This window comes from Nannospalax galili, unplaced genomic scaffold (genome assembly GCF_000622305.1).
Source record: "Nannospalax galili isolate Female #2095 unplaced genomic scaffold, S.galili_v1.0 scaffold3, whole genome shotgun sequence".
NCBI lineage: Eukaryota > Metazoa > Chordata > Mammalia > Rodentia > Spalacidae > Nannospalax > Nannospalax galili.
In genome coordinates this window covers 60673-77168 of record NW_008351466.1, presented here as the reverse complement: position 1 = coordinate 77168, position 16496 = coordinate 60673, and the positions used below count along the sequence as shown (strand labels likewise).

At 43.3% G+C, this 16496-nt stretch overlaps 1 long non-coding RNA gene across 11 annotated transcripts in view; it reads left to right on the top strand.

Moving 5' to 3' along the window:
- LOC108491561 overlaps window positions 1-16496 on the top strand; it is a 56003-nt gene that overhangs the window by 29866 nt on the left and 9641 nt on the right. For 8 of the 11 annotated variants that reach the window (XR_003846267.1, XR_003846269.1, XR_003846263.1 and 5 more), the window contains one exon: window positions 2974-3095. The exons of the other annotated variants lie outside the window; for them this stretch is intronic. This is a non-coding gene — a long non-coding RNA (uncharacterized LOC108491561). The remainder of the gene's footprint in view (window positions 1-2973; window positions 3096-16496) is intronic. 11 annotated transcript variants of the gene reach the window in all.

Here is a 16496-nt window from a genome sequence, read left to right as displayed (position 1 = left end):
TATATATATATGTACCTTGTGTCATGCATTGTGCATGGAGGTCAGAAGAGGATGTTGAATCCCTTGGAACTGACGTTACAGACAGTTGTTAGCCACCATGTGGGTGCTAGGAACTGAACTGGGGTCCTCTGGAAGAGTAGCCAGTGTTCTTAACAGCTGAGCCATCTCTCTCTTTGCCCTTCTTTTTTGCTGATTCCTTGCCCTCAAATTAAGGGTCCACCAGTCACTCCTTACACAGTGGCCTGGGAGCACATTAGTCTGTGTCATCACAGGTGGGCTTGTGGAGTCTTCACATGGGAGGCAGTCGGAATGAAAGGAGGGTGGCAAGTACCAAGAACTTTGTGGCAACACCTCATCCTCCTTACAGGCCTAAGCCTGAGCCAATTAAAGTGTCCAGAAGCCACAACCTGGTGGGTGTGGAGGATAGGAGACACGTGACAGGCTGGGAAAGAGCTTGTGGGTAGGATGGATGCTGAAATATGGGCTTGGCAGGGGACAGGCACCTGCATTTGAATTTTTGTTGTGTATAACCTGGGGGATTACCAAGAAGTTGTCAGTGAACAGCTTCACTTGCTTGGGCCCTGGGTGACTTTGGAGTTTTTGTGGGAACTCCGTACTGATAGGGCTGTCTTGAGCCCTAGAAATAATTGGGTTACATTTCCCATCCATCCCTGAACCAAATCTGTGTTTCTTCCAGAGTGGCTTACACAATGCTGTCCAGTTCTGCAACACCCTTGCCTCAGATAATATAGGTTTTAGCATAACCTCTTACCAGACATCCTCATCTCATGTCTGCCCCAGCCAAGAGGCTCAGATGCCCACATACTTTCCTCTGGTGCCTTGCTCTAGGAGTGGGACCAGCTACTTCCTCCCTTCCCTGAGACTCCTACTCATTCAGCCATCCAGTGGGACCATCATCACTACCAGGAACCAATTTTTCTCTAGAATTTTCTCCTTTGGGTCTAGGAGGGCAATAAATGTATACTCTAAGACATCCTTTTTATTAGAGGCCCCACCTTGGCCAGGCATAAGGAAGGGCCCGATCTTTGCTTGAATAGTTATGGTTCTGCATCCCCTTTAATCAGCGCAGTTAATATCAAATGAATGATAAAGGTGGCAGCTCCATAGCCATCCATGGAGCTGCCCTACCACAGAGAGGGTCATCCTGGATCTCCCTGGTCTTAGTGTCCCCATTCTTCCACAGTCTTCTCTGGCCTCTCCCCATCAAAAGGATGTAATAACATGCCCAGCTGACCAATACTATCAAATCCCCTTTGACTCAGATTCCAGGAAGGAGATGCTCTATTGTGGTAACCCTGCCAGATGGTTACAGCAGCCCAGATCCTTCTCATAGCTGTAGAAATAAGAGCTGGTTCTTTCTTTGCTGGGCCAGGGACCAATGCAAGTTCCAGGTCCAGGTAAGGCCTGGCTCTTGGGAGCAACTATGGAAGTAAAGGAATGGGGCAGCTGTCTCAGCAAAAAAGCTGGGAAATTCAGCTTGGGTGCCAGCACAAAAACACAGACGGATTTAAAACACAAAAGTTTGTTTCTCAAAGGTCTGCAGACTAGCATCTGAGAACAAAGACTTTCAGGGTCAGTTGAAAGGAAAGGCATTCTTCCTGGCTCATGGGCAGCAACCCCATCATTGTGCAACCAAGTGAGCGAGGAATGAGGAGACAGAGACACACAGCAGAGTGTGCTCCAACCTCTATTCTTATACAGACACAAATTCTACCCAATCATGCCCCACTCTAATGATATCACTTACTTCCTTAGAACCTCATTTTCAAATGCAGCCACATTTTGGGTCAGAGCACCAACATGAATTTGGGAGACACCTTAACATTCAGCTCATAAAGCAGGCACATGTGGGAAAGTAGCAGCATCCCTAAGGCCTTTGCTCTGAACTCTTTTTGCCCCAGCATGCCCAGTCCTCATTCTTCTTCCTTGGCCTCAAATTGTGTAGAAGCCCCCTCCTCCAGGAAGCCTTCCATGACAGTCCTGTGGTTTGGGAGCCTGTGTTAGGAGCAGAATATGCGAAAATGTTTCTAAATGCCCCCTGGCCATGTCCTTGCTCCTGTAGTCTTTGGATTAAACCGGGCTTCTCCAAGACGTGTTCCATTGGTGGCAGTTGCCAAGAGCTTCTTGCCTTACTCTTTCTTCTGGAAGGTTCCAGGGTTCTGGCTGCAGGTATAGCCCTAGGAAGATGGTGGCACAGAGGCGTGCACAGAAGGCTCTTTTTCTTCAGCTTCTTTGATGCTAGGAGCATCAAAAATATTTAGTGATTGTCTAATAAACATCACAGACATAATAATGCTGTATTACTGAGAATGTACAACTTGGACATTTCTTTCTAAACCAAAACAATAACAGAAACAACCAAACACTTACTGAGCTCTGTCTATGTACCCTACCTGTGCCTCTGTTGTGACAAAACATCTCTAATAGGAGGGCTTTTCACTAGCCTTCTGGCAGTAGAGCCAGCAATGCTGTGGTAATTAGGAGGAATCTTGTTTCAGATCACTGCTTGAGCTGCTGATTTTGTGTTCATAGCTGTGTATGTTTTATGATGTGATCAGAGAGAAATATGACACACAGAAAGAAAAATAGGAAGATCTGTGTTCAGAGGGTTCATAGCTGCACTCGGAGTGGGCTGGGTCTCAAAAAGGAGTGAACAGGGGACAATGAAGGCCCACTTTTGGTTCCACCAAGAGGAAGGCATTGCCCACAGGTCAGGTGTTAGGGCATGGGATGAGATCTGGTGATCCTGCACATGGCCAACCTTGGGCTGACAGCCTCCTTGCTATGCAGTTTTGAGAGGATCCCTTAACCCCTCAGCCTTGTTCTCACCAGGAACTTAGGGTGTCAGCAGATGACACCAGCTAAGCACCAGTTGATGTGCAGTTTCTTCTTCTACAGCTGTCTTATCACTCTGGAGGCTGCAGAAGCCTGAACTTCCTTCCTTCTTCCCAGGGAGCAGTTCCTGCAGTGGGGCAGGGTCATTGCAGTCACTGCAGTGGATGAGAAGATGCTGCCATGGTTGGGGCCACTGCACCAGACCAGATCTCTGATCCTGAGCCTTACAGGCCTCTCAGGTTTGGACAGATTTCTTTTTTGAGTGTTTTTTCTAAGAGTTGCTAGAAAGAGCAGTACAGGGAGATGGGCTATGGGATCATTGGGAAACTAGTGCAGGGAAGCTTTCCCAGAAGGCAGCCATTCTTCAGGGACTGTCTTAGGTTTGGGTGGGTCCTAGCCCAGAGCCTGGATGATGGAGAGGTCTTTCAGAGTTTTGCTCACAGATATTTTGTTCTGATGGCCCAGTGGGGTTAAGAGAGTTGTCTATCTTATCATTTAGGGGGGAAAAGTAGAAATGACGAAGGTCTGGATATGGTGTTGTCCCAGATGCTCAGGACCTTGTTAGTCTTTTCAAAATGCTATGAGGGACTTGGGCTCATCATAGTGAGCTTTCCTTTTTGAATATGAAGGATGGATTGTTTCTGAGCCTGAGCTGTTTTCCAGAAGCCCGGGCTGCTGGTCAGTTCAACATTGATGGCAAAAAGCATTTAGTCTTTGTTTTTTAAGACTTATTTTTTATTTTTAATTATGTGTCTGTGTGCAGATAATGTGTACATGAGTGCAGGTGCTCATGGAGGCCAGAGGTGTCAGATCTCCTGGCGCTGGAGTTACACGTAGTTGTGATTTACCTAACATAGGTGCTAGGAATTGAACTTGGATCCTCCCCCAGGAACAGTATGTGCTCTTAACCACTGAGTCATCTCTCTGGCCCCAGTCTTTTTTTTGGAGGGGGGAGTCTTTTTGAGACAGGATCTCCCTGTAGCCCCAGCTGACCTGGAACTCGCTATGTAGACCAGGCTGGCCTCGAACTTACAGAGATCCGCCTGCCTCTGCCTCCCAAGTGCTGGGATCAGAGCCTTTCAAGGTTAGTGATCCCATCTCATGGATAGTGAAATTAAATCATAAGGAGGAAAAGTGACTGATCTAGGACCCCAAAGAGGTAGTGTGGGGGCTGGGAGACCCAGTGTCTTCATACCTGTATCCTTATGCTCCTTGTGTGGCTAACAGGAGCAAGATCTCCTGAGGACATGGCCAACTCTAAGAGCTAGCAGGAGCTTCAATGAACCTCATCTTCAAAGCTAAGAGCAGCACAGTTTAACATGAGACTTCTATGTTGTCTCTATGAACCAGAGGCATTGAGAATTAACATAACATACCCTGGAGTGGCTGGGAAATGGCTCAGTGGATAAAGTGCTTGTTGTGCAAGCATAAGGACCTGAATTTGATTCCTATCTCCCACAAATAAGCTGGGAATGATGGCATACTCTTTTAATTCTGGTACTGGGAAGCAAGGTAGACAGGTGAATTCCTGGAGCTCACTGACCAGCCAGCCTAGCCAGTCAGACCAATGAAAGATCCTGTCTCAGAAACCAAAGCAGGGGTTGAAATGATACTTCAGTGCTTAAGTGCATGGACTGTTTTCCAGAGGACATGAGTTTTGTTCCCAGCACCTAGGTCAGGTGGCTCATAACCACTCCAGTACCAGGGAATCCGATGTGATCTTCTGGCCTCTATAGGTACCGTCACTCATGTGCACATACCTACACACACTTACACATACATAACTGAAAATAATAATAAATCTTAAATAAAACAAGATGAATGACTCCTGAGAAGGACAAGCAACATTGCCTACTGGCCTCCATGCACACACACACACACACGCACGCACGCACGAACGCACGCACACACACATACATGTGAATGGGCACCCACACACATTCACCCATGTGAACACGTACCCCATCACATATACCAAAAAACAAACAAACAAACAAATATACCCTTGAATAACTTTGAGGGATTCAAGTGGCAAGTCCCAAGATGCATATGCAATGAAGTGTGCCTAACTTCAACTTAAACTCTATTTGAGTGCACAAAGTACTCAAATAGGCACTGGGTGAAGGGTAGATTTTGGAGGTGGGGACAAGAGTGAAGCAGGGAAACCAGGAGAGACATTACAGTGAGCCTAAACTAAGTTACTATAAAAAAAGTGGAATCAGATAGCTAAGGCCAACAATATGCATTGGAGGTAGAATATGAGAGAAAAATAAGGTTAAGGTTGAGAGCAAGTAGATGACATGGGTGGGTAGGTATGGATCAATAGCTGAATGGATGTATTTATACACCACTGAGCTAGAGTGTTGCTAGACTCTTTGATGAGTGGACAATTGGGAAACAATGGTAGAAATCTGGCTAGAAGTGAAGTGATTGAAAGAATAGAAGGAGGTTTAATGGTTGGATTGTTGAAGAGAGGGAGGCTGTATATGTGAATGGAGGAAAACAGTGAATGTACATGAGGGTAGCACATGTAGACTGGCATGAATTTTGCTGAGGATTTAGGTGGAATAGTGAAGCTCCCTGAGGCTTTATTCTTATTTTTTAAGTGTTGAATACGGAACCCAGCTAGAATACTTACCTAGTAAGTATACTACCACTGAGCTCCATCTTTCTTCCTGAGGCTTTCAAAGGTCAGTCTTTTCACTTTACACTGGACCTACTCCCTTTGAACACTCAAACGCTTTATTCCTGTCATTACTTCCTCTATCCTACACCAGTAACTTTTATGAAACACCCCATTAGCATACAAAAATTCTGCAAATCTTAAGAACTATCCCTCCATAGATTTAATATTCCTTGAAAGATCTTTTATCTGTTCTTTACCTCTTTACAACAGGGTTTGCATTCTTTTTCTCAGTCCCATCCATCAGATCTTTGTCTTCAGCTTTCCTTTGCAACTTTTCCTTTACCAATCCATGCAAACTTCAGCACTGCATACACTATGGCCACTCAAACCTGCACAAACCATCCTTCTTTCTTAAGAAACACTGATCTGGCTTTCACTGCTGGAGAGACCATGAATTCCCCTCTGGTCCTTGCTTCTCTGGTTCCTAAACCCCAGCTTCCTCCTCTTTCTATTCCTAGGGATAGTTTGCAGAGCATGGTTCAGGGACCACTACCTACTGTCTGTATCTGTTCTGAGGAATCTCACCTGCTGGAGGAACACAATGCTACATGGTATTTATGCACTGGTAAGCTCAGCCACGACCCACACCAGAAATTCAGCTTCCTCAGCCCAACTTTCCTTTTTTTTTTTTTGGTATTTTTGAGACAGCGTCTCCCTGTAGCCTCAGCTTGCCTGGAACCTGCTGTGTAGACCAGGCTAGCCTCAAACTCACAGTGATCTGCCTGCCTCTACCTTCTGAAGGCTGGGATTAAAGGCGTGTACCACCATGCCTGGCCTCCAGCTTTCCTTTTTAAAATTTGTGCGTGTATGTATATATGATATGTCTATGTATGTGTGAATGCTGGTGTATGCATGCCACAGTACAAGTGTCGTGGCTAGAGGACAATATCAAGTTTTGGTCTTTCACTTCTACCTTGTTTGTGGCATGGCCCCTTGCTGTTCATTACTATGCATGCTAGGCTAGCTAGCCAGTGAGCCCAGAGATTCTTCTGTCTCTACTTCCCATCTTGCCATAGGCGTGCTGGGATTATAGATGCACACATGATACCACATCTAAATTTACACGTGTTCTTGGAATCTGAAATCAGGTCTTCACATATGTGTAGCAGATGCTTTACCCACCAAACATTCTCTGAAGCCCAACCCAGTCTAACTTTTTACCTCTTCCCATGGGCATATCTGGTCAGCTTCTCTATCATACAGTCCCTGGGAACTTCAAAACCTGCTTCTGCCTCCTCTATGCTAGTAAGTGGTAGCATCCTTCCCCTAGGTGCTCAGACAAAGCACAGAAGACAGTGTCAATATCTTTCACTGTAGCACTCACACTTTAGTCACAAAGTCTTGCAATTATTCCTTAGGAATGCCATTAGAATTCCACTATTTCCATGTCTTACGCATCCACTCCTCTTCTAGTGGCTATCATCTCTTTCCTGGGCTGTTGCTACAGTCCAGACTGTGTCTTTTTGCTGTCCTGGCCTCTCTGTGATCTGATCCCATCACAAAAGCCAAGTGAGCCACTAAGAATGCAAAAACATTCACATTGTCACTGGGGTCTTGCTCTGGACTCCATTTGGCTCTCTGATCCTTATGATCTCTGTTGAAAGAGTTCTGAGGAGACACATAGAACATAGTGTAGAAGATATAATGGACAAAAGGAGAAAGTGGACAATGGCCAAAGAGACCAATGTACCAACTTACATTTTTGACAGGCTTTTTACTATTTCTAAAGTTTCTGGAAACATGTAGTTTTTCGAAGGCTTTTCTCCTGTTCAATGAATTAACAAACATCTTTGGTTTGAGTCTTACCTGAAAGAGCAATGGTATGTGTAAATTCTTTATAAGAAATCCTCATGTTACACAGAAAGGAAACTTAAATTTTATGGCTCCTGGGATCAGGCTTAGATAGCTTTATATAGCAACTTCCTCTAAGCTGATCCATTGCATCCTGCAGGGAAGCTTATTAAGACTCAGGGTGTTCTAAAGGAAGGCTCATTAAGGCTCAGGAAGTAAACAATTGAGACGTTTTAAGAAGTCCCAGAAACTGACCAGATGCACCAGTCCCCCACTCCCATCCCTAAACTTTTGTAAGCAGTAAGGACTGGTGAGAGACACTCTTAGTCCAGCAGTTCAGCTGCTCAGACCAACTGAACTACCAGGAAAAGACACTCTCCAGCTTGTCAAGCTTTCTGCAGATTGTGTAGTGAGCCCCAGATTTCCAACTTTTGTGAGCCATCATTCATGCCGTGGGCTTTCAGTAATACACCTGCCTTTGAATAATTTCTGCTCCTTTAAGTAACCCCTTCCCATTCTCCTATAAGTAACCCCAATACATTGGTTCACCAAGTTGGATTTTTATGGCATTCTTATTAGGTGGTCTGTAATCAGTTTCCTATCTGGGGCAAGTAGATTTTATTCATGTCTCCCTAGAAATAGTGTCACACAACAGTCATATATTAATTAATGACCTTCCAGGTAGCTGAGGTTGTCACATTACCTCAACAGGGTCAGAGATATGACTGAGGTCCCATTCTTCTGAATAGTAATTAGGGTTCTGCAGTTCCAGTCCTTGGTGTTCCAGGCTGTTGCTTATGATTGAAGGGTCCAGATCTAATGTCCTCTAATATTGCTAATATCTAACTAGCTACCTAACAACATCATTGAGCTGTTCAAAGCCCTACAGTGACTTCCACACTCTACAGTGTATAGAAGTCAATAACCTTACAATGGCTTAAAGGTTCTCCATGATGTATTGTCCTCTTCTCTCATCTCCTTTCAGGCCCCCCACTTCAGTCACTCTGTCTCCTCAATCAGAACACTCCTGAGAGTGAGAACATTTTCATTTGGTATTTTCTAGACTCAGGTGCCCTTCCATGTTTCATGTCTTACCACCAAACTTGATTCCCATATCTGTTCAGTCCTTGTGAATCACCACATCTAAAATGGAAATCCCCATCTTGCTCCAGCTTCTTCCACTTTTTTTTGCACTTACCACATGATCTATTTCATGGCTGTCTTGGTTTATTTTCCTGTTGTTGTGATAAAATACTCTGAGTAGTGTAAGGGATAAAATACTCTGAGCAAAAATTTATTTAGCTCATGGTTCTAGCTTACCATGCATCATGGCAAGGAATTCAACAGAGGAAAGAACATGAAACAACTGGTCATTTGCATTTATAGTCAAAACTCAGAGATCATCAAGTTAATGCACACATGTGCTCACTTTGCTTTCTTTGCTCTCATGCAGTACAGAATCCTCTGCCTAAGGAATGGGGCTACCTACAGTGGGTGGCCTTCCCAATTCAATTATTGTAATCAAGATTATTCACCACAGACAGGCCCAAAGGCCCTACTCTCAGGTAATTCTAAGTTTTGTCAAATTGGGTTGAGATAGGTGCCCATGTAAGCTGTGTGATGATTAAAACAGACTCATGTAATGGCAATACTTGCTGACATGCCAATAAGGATGGGGGAAATTTTACAAGCTCATACCTGTAGATGAAGAGCTATGAGCAATCAATGGCTATAGAATCCATTTTCTCCAGGGTCAAGCTCCTTTATAAGTTATCCAATCCCAACTGATCAGTCCTAAACACATGTACATACTAACATCAGTAAATGGACACAATAAGTTTATATATATATATAAAATTGTGTGTGTGTGTGTGAAGTTGAAAGAGAGTTGGGATGTGGGGGAAGTGGGAGGGGAAGAGGAAAGGGTAGAAATGATGTAAACACAATACTCATGTATGAAATTCTAAAAAAATTTAAATTAACAATAAAAAGTTCTTGGTAGTGCGTTCCACAAATTTCCATCAAGCCAGTAAAACAGTAAACAACTTTGAAAAAAAATCAAAACCTCATGAAAATATATAAACTCATGGTGGTCAGAACACTGATTATCACTCAGGACAGAGAGCCATGACTGAGATCCAGGAACCAAGAGTCGTCAGATTCAGATTCTTACCCAGAGATGACCACTAGCTACCAGTTCTGGAATGCAGTAGATGATAAACCACCAGGAGAGACAGGATAAGCTCAAAAAGGTTCTTTCCCATAATGGCAGAGAAAGAGGCAAAGGAAACAAACAGGAAATGAGATGGCAGGAGGATAACTAGAATCTGATATGTGAACCATTCTGCTAAACTTAAGTGTTTTGAACATTGCAATCTAATAGCAGAGATTGTCAGATTTAAAAAGAAAGCAATCACCAAAGCTACTTATGGGGAACTTCATATATACAGACCCAAAAAGAGTAACAGTAGAGGAATAGGAAAAAACAAACCTCTTAATAGTGATCCAAAGATGTTTGGAGAGGCAATATTAATACCAGAAAAAGTGGGTTTCAAAGCATGGTACCTGTAGGAATAGAAAATCATTTTGTGATATACAAGTCAGTTCATCAACAGAGCATAACAAACCAGGAAATGTATGTATATTATCTCAATCAGAACCTTAAAGAAAATGAAAGAATGAGGAAAAAAATCACAAGATGGAATAGAAATACAGTTACAGTTGGAGATTTGAACACTTAGCTCTCAAGAATTAATTGATAGGTACAGATAGGAAATTAAGCAAGAACAGACATAAAAAGGTTGAGCGACAAACACTATCCATCAGCTTGACCCAGGAAACTGTTAGCACTGTGCCCAGCAGCTATACCATGCTTGTTTTCAACCATACACAGAACACTGACCAAGAGAAATCAGATTTCCAGTCATAAAACAAGACTTGCTAGTTTTAAAGGGTTCAAATAATTTTAAGTGTGTACTCTGACCACAAGATCATTAAATTAGAGATCAATTTGTGATATAGAAAGTATCTGGAAAATCCCTCAAATATTTAATAAACAATCAACATACTTCTACATAGCCCTGGAGTCAATGAGGCAGTGAGAAAAAAATTAAAATATAGTTTGAACTGAATATATGTTAAACTTATTGACTGCCATGTGAGCAGTACTCAGGGTGAATTCTGTATCATAAAAAACATTTATATTAGAAAAGAAGACAGGTCTCAATACATTCAACTTCTACTTTAGGAAACTAGAAGAATGAAGAGCAAAATAAGTTGATATAATTAGAAGAAATAAAATTTTCAAAACCCGTGAGAACAGGAAGTAGTGCAATAGAAAATAGAAAAGAATTAGAAAAATACAAAAACTAACAAATGATAATTTGGAAGATTAACACAATTGCTAAGCTACTAGTTATAGTGATCAAGAACAGGAGAAAGATGAGAAGTGCTAAAATGAGGAAGGAGAGGTTCCTTAGGATCCTCCAGATATTTACATGATGAAGGATGTTATGAAAAAGTTGATGCAGGGGCTAGAGATATGGCTCAGCAGTTAAGAGCACTGACTTCTCTTACAGAAAACCTGGGTTCCATTCCCATCACCCATGTGGTGGCTAACAACTGTCTATAACTCTAGTTCAAAGGGATCCGACACCCTGTTCTGATCTCCATGGGCATTGCATGACACAGGTGCACTTACATACATGCAGACAATACACTCATACACATAAAATAAAAATAATAAAATAGTTTTTTTTTAATTAAGAAAAAGTTGATGCAGTAGACTTGTCAACCCACACAAAATGGAGAAATTTGTTGAAAGACATAAACTACCATGGCCCCCTCTGGTAGAATCTGAGCATCTGAGTAGCCATGCCTGTATTATAGAATTTGAGTGTGTAGTTAAAAGTCTTTCTGTAGAGCCATCTCTAGCCCTGAGGGTTTTTCTAGAAAGGTCTCCCTGGGTCCCAATGAGTCCCTTCACATATTACTCCTGGTTCTGCCCTGCATCAGGGATCAGGGTATGTGAAAACCTCAGGGGTCAGTGGGCCTGAGGAAAGCACAATTTTTAAAACCCAAAAGGGAATCAGGATCCTCCCACAAGTTCCAGCTGCCCAAAGAAGACCAGGTCCAGTTATCACATGGTTAGTTTAGGGGAAGTCTCCTTCAATGAGCAGCACACTTGTCTTAGCTCCTGTAGCAAGACATTACTGAATTTTCACAACCAGCCACAGTGCTATGCATTATTTTCCTGACATTATATATAAGCAGACCAAAATTCAAAGACATGCAATATCTTGAACACTCAGCAAGAAAGTAGGTAAGGCAGGATTCTGACCATGTCTTTCTGAACCATGCATGCAGCTGCCCGTGGGTAGTACTGGAAGTGAGAGTTAGGTAAGGTGCTCTGGGCAATAGGGAGGTTGAAGACAGAGATGACACTGGCCTAAGGCTGAAGACACATGAAGACAGTGGGCAAAAGTGAATGAGCACCAAGGTAGGACTGTCAGGGGTATGCTCAGAGCATCATGGGAACCTCAGATTTGCAGAGTGTGGAGGGGGAAACTTGATGACATCAGGGATTGACCATGTAAGACCTTCAGTGCAGGTGGGGATCAGAGGATATTTTTTATTTTGGGGAGCCCAGTAAGATTTGGTATCATTCCTGATATGATGGAGATAAAGGTCTAAGAGGCCTGAGTGCACAGGGAGGGGAGGCTGAAGACTCAGGTCAACTCATACATTGCTAGTGCTGCAAAATGTTGGGAAATCCCCAGAAGTGGTTAGGGATATACCTGAGGGTACTGACACCTGAGGTGGGAGGACAGGACCAGAAAGGCCTGGCTGAAGAAGACAGAAAGTCTGGAGAGTTTGAGTATGGGAAGGATGAGGTTGGTAGACGGAGGCTAGTAGTTGCTGGAGGAACACTAAGATTTAGCCCCAGAAGAGAAGCTGAGGGAATGTGGGGAAGGTACTGGAGCTTGAAAAAGGGACAGAGACAGAGATAGACACAGATAAGAGATGGCCTGGGAAATCTCAAAAGTAAAAGGAATGGCTACAATTAGTCAACCTCTGGAACAGATTGTATTGATTTTTTTTTTCTGATGAAGTCTCACCATGATGCCTAGCCTTGTCTCCAATTCCTGGCTCCATGTGATTCCACACCGTGAGGCTCCCAAATAGCTGAGTCTATAGGGTCCTGCCACTGTGAGTGGCTTGGGATAATTATAGAACTGTTTGACCCAGGGAAGCCTGGGATGAGAACGTGATGTGAAGGAGGGAGAGAGAAGAGCAGATGAGGACAGCTGAGAGTCAGGGAGGGGACAGATCTGGCTGTGAATCAGCTGCTGCCCTGAGTCATCTCCTGGTGACTTCATCTACTCCAGCAGGAAATCAGTGGGCACAGAAAGGTGGTTACACAGGAAGGTGGCCAGAGACATAGGGAGAAGTTATGGATCTGGGGCCCAGAAGTGACAATCCTCCAGCAGATCCCAGCTCCTTGGGGTCTCTCAAGCACCTGGTGGCAATGACAGACACTGACCCTAGTAGAATGCTTTTGTCTCTAAGAATAATTTGCACCTACCAAAAATGACAACAGTTCAAAAATGACAATGGGTCTCAAATTCTCCAAGCCACGACAGTCCACTTAATTTTGAGCCCCACTAATTTCCAGAAACGAATATTTCCCTTTATTACCTCAGTCTTTTATTCTGTCCCTACACATTCCCTGATAATACAGTTTCACTTGTTTTGTTGGAATGATAGACTTAGTAATGATCGTTGACATCCTCCTGTGGTGGCTGATGATGTAGCTTTCTTCTATACATTTCTCCCTATGCTCTGGATATGCAGGTTACTCTAGGCTCAACAGTACATCCCTATAAGGCCAGCTCTCCTGTGGCATGAGGATCAAAAGTTCAAAAGTAGCTTATGCTACATAGCAAGGTTGCTTCTTGTTTTTAATTAATTAGTTAATTAGCTTTTAGTGTATTATTGTTTTGCTTGCATGTATATAAGTGCACCACACACATACAGTGCTCACTGAGGCCAAAAGAGGGCGTCATAGTCCCTGGAACTGGAGTTATAGGTAGTTGTTAACTTACATGTAGGAGCTAGGAACTGAACCCAGGTCCTCTGCAAAAGCAGTCAGTGCTCTTAACCACTGAGCCATCTCTCCAAATCTTCAAGACCCTTCCTATAAAATAATTTTAAAAATATCTCTTGGGAACTAGGGATGTGCGTTGGTGGTAATGCACTTGTTTTGAGTCGATAAGGACACAGGATCAATCCCCAGCAAAGCACTACAAACAAAAACTGGTATCAACATTTTAAGGTTGTAACGCCAGGGCTAACCATATTGGTAAACATCTTTAATCCTAGCAGTTTGGAGGCAGAGGCAGGTGTATTGCTGTGAGATCAAGGCCAACCTGATCTGCACACCAACTTCCATGTCAACTAGGGCTACATAGTGAGATCCTGTCTCAATATAAAACAAAACAAAAAAGGATTGTAATGTCAAAATCCAGTTGCTGTTAGGCCACAATACCTGAAACAGCCCTTCCCTCTCACAGACACTGGAGGCACTCTTTGAGACACCGACTGTAATCTCTAGCTAACAGACTTCCAGGTGTTAGGATTTCTCCCCTACAGAGAGTCTGCTCCCCACTACTTCCCTGCTCACTGCCTGGGAGTTTGAGAACCTGCCTACAGGCTTATACTGTGAAACTTGTCCCATCCTCAGAGAGCTATTAGAAAAAAAACTTGTCACTTCTGCCATGCGGGTCCTTATTTCCTCTCATCAGATGCTGTGCTGCCGGCCTCCCCAAACTCCCCTGCTGAGAGACAATTGCAAACTGGTCCCCAGAGCCAGCGGTAGGTCTAGATGAGGAGAGTGACTGGTGGGGGTAGGGAGGCCTCCAGAGGCAGTGAGTACAATGAGAAGAAAACACCTCCACCTTGGGAGACTGTGCCAGTGGACAGCTCTTCATTATGGCGGAAACAGAGGTTTATATAGGAAAGTTTCGCGAGCAAAGAGAAGGGGTTGGGTTTCTGGTGGGCAAGAAGGTGGGGGAGGGAGACAAGTTCTAAGGCTATGCGGCCTTTGTCCTGTCCTCCAGTCACATGATCGACAAGGGACCCTGTTAGGATTAAAGGATTAGGGATTTAATAGTTTTGCTTGGGGGTTATTGGGTAAGAGACACTGTATCTAGAATGGAGTGGGCAGGTTTCCTGCCATCCTCACTAGGACGTATCTAGCCTGGAGGCCATGCTCTCCATTCCAGGCACTCTTGACTATCCCAACACTGTGCTGGATAGCTTTAGTGTCAACTTGACACATCTGGGCTGAGGGATCCTCAATTGGGGAATTGCCACCATTGAACTGGCCTGTGACCATGTCTGTGGGGCATCTTCTTGATTGTTGTGTGATATGGGAGGGCCCAGCCCACTGTGGGTGGTGCCACCCCTGGGCAGGTGGGCCTGTGTTGCATAAGAAAGCAGGCTGAGGGGATGGAGAGATGTCTCAGTGGTTAAGAACACTGACTTCTCTTGCAAAGAACCTGGGTTCGATTCCCAGCCCCACATAGTGACTACAAACCGTCCTTAACTCCAGCTCCAGGGGAATCCAAAGCCCTCTTCTGACTTCCGCAGCATTGCATGACATGGTTGCACTCACATACATGCAGGCAATACACTCATACACACAAAATAAAAATAATAAATAAAATATTTGTACCTTCTTTACTTTTATCCCTAGGTTCCTTGTATAACCTTCCCTCCCCCCTTAAAATAGCCCCATTTTTATCTATATCTCCCTTATTAACTGTTTCCTACTGTTCTTCTCTTTCAGATTGTTTTCCTTTACTTCCCTGGTTCCTTTTCAACAAATTTAGAAAACCACTTATATTTGAGGAGGAAGCATTAAAATTTATGTTAATTAGTAGAGGCAATAAACATTACCATTGAAATATACCTGACTTTATATCCATCCTCAGGTGCCAAGGATCCGAGTGTAACTGACAGTGACTAGTAATAATCAGATACATAGAGATTAAAGACACATGTGCAAACATCTAAGTGTTAGTATCATTAAAAATGTAGGAAACAGCATATTTTAAAATGAAATGGAGATCTTCTTTAAAGGTTAAAAACTCATTCAATATTATATCTTACAGGGTTTATACTGAGTTCAATACTGTATAACCATATTAATTTAACTGTGAACCTAAAAATTTACAGCCACTTTTGAAAGAGGTGTATCTTTGCTCTGGAAATTGTTACTGAATATGTTAAAGCTGTAAGGAGATGCTTCTTCTAATCGTGTGGTTATTAAATAGGAAGGAAGGAAGGAAGGAAGGAAGGAAGGAAGGAAGGAAGGAAGGAAGGAAGGAAGGAAGGAAGGAAGGAAGGAAGAAAGAAAGAAAAAAGCAGGCTGAGCAGGGGCCAGGGGAACAAGTCAGTAATCAGGGTTCCTCCATGGCCTATGCTCCAGCTCCTGCCTCCAGGCTCCTGCCCTGAGTTCGAGTTCCTACCTTGGGCTCCCTCAGTGATGAACTGTGACCCAGGAGATGTAAGATAAAATAAACCCTTTCCTCCTCAAGTTGGTATTAGAGTATTTTGTCACAGCAATGGAGAAATAAACTAGAACAGATGCCTCACCATTCTGTCTGAATCTCTGTTACTGGGGCTGAACTCTCCTCAAAGTCCCCACCATGCCATGATCTATCTGTCTGCTACTAATTATATTAATAAACTCCTTGCCCCTAATAATCTGTATCAGTGCTCTTCTTGAACCCACCCTGGAGACCTTTCAATCATGATTTTTCATTCTATCAGACCTTACAACCAAACAGGGTTAGTGGTCTTTAGCCACATGACTGCATCTGAATCCTTCTGACACTGCCAGTTGTGTGGCAAGTGAATTAGCCAGGCTGTGTCTCTGGTTTTCATCTGCAACAAATGTAAAATAATAATTGTGTTTACTAGAGCCCAGTTTTGTGATGAATAAAGTGTGCTAGAACAAAAAGGTGTATAGAACCACCTGGTATAAAGAAGAACTTTACAAATGTTAAAGAATCGTTGCATTCCTTTCTTGCATGATTCCAGCTTTCCTTGTATTCAATTGCCCTCTTATAATTTATTTTATTTAAATATTTATATAGGT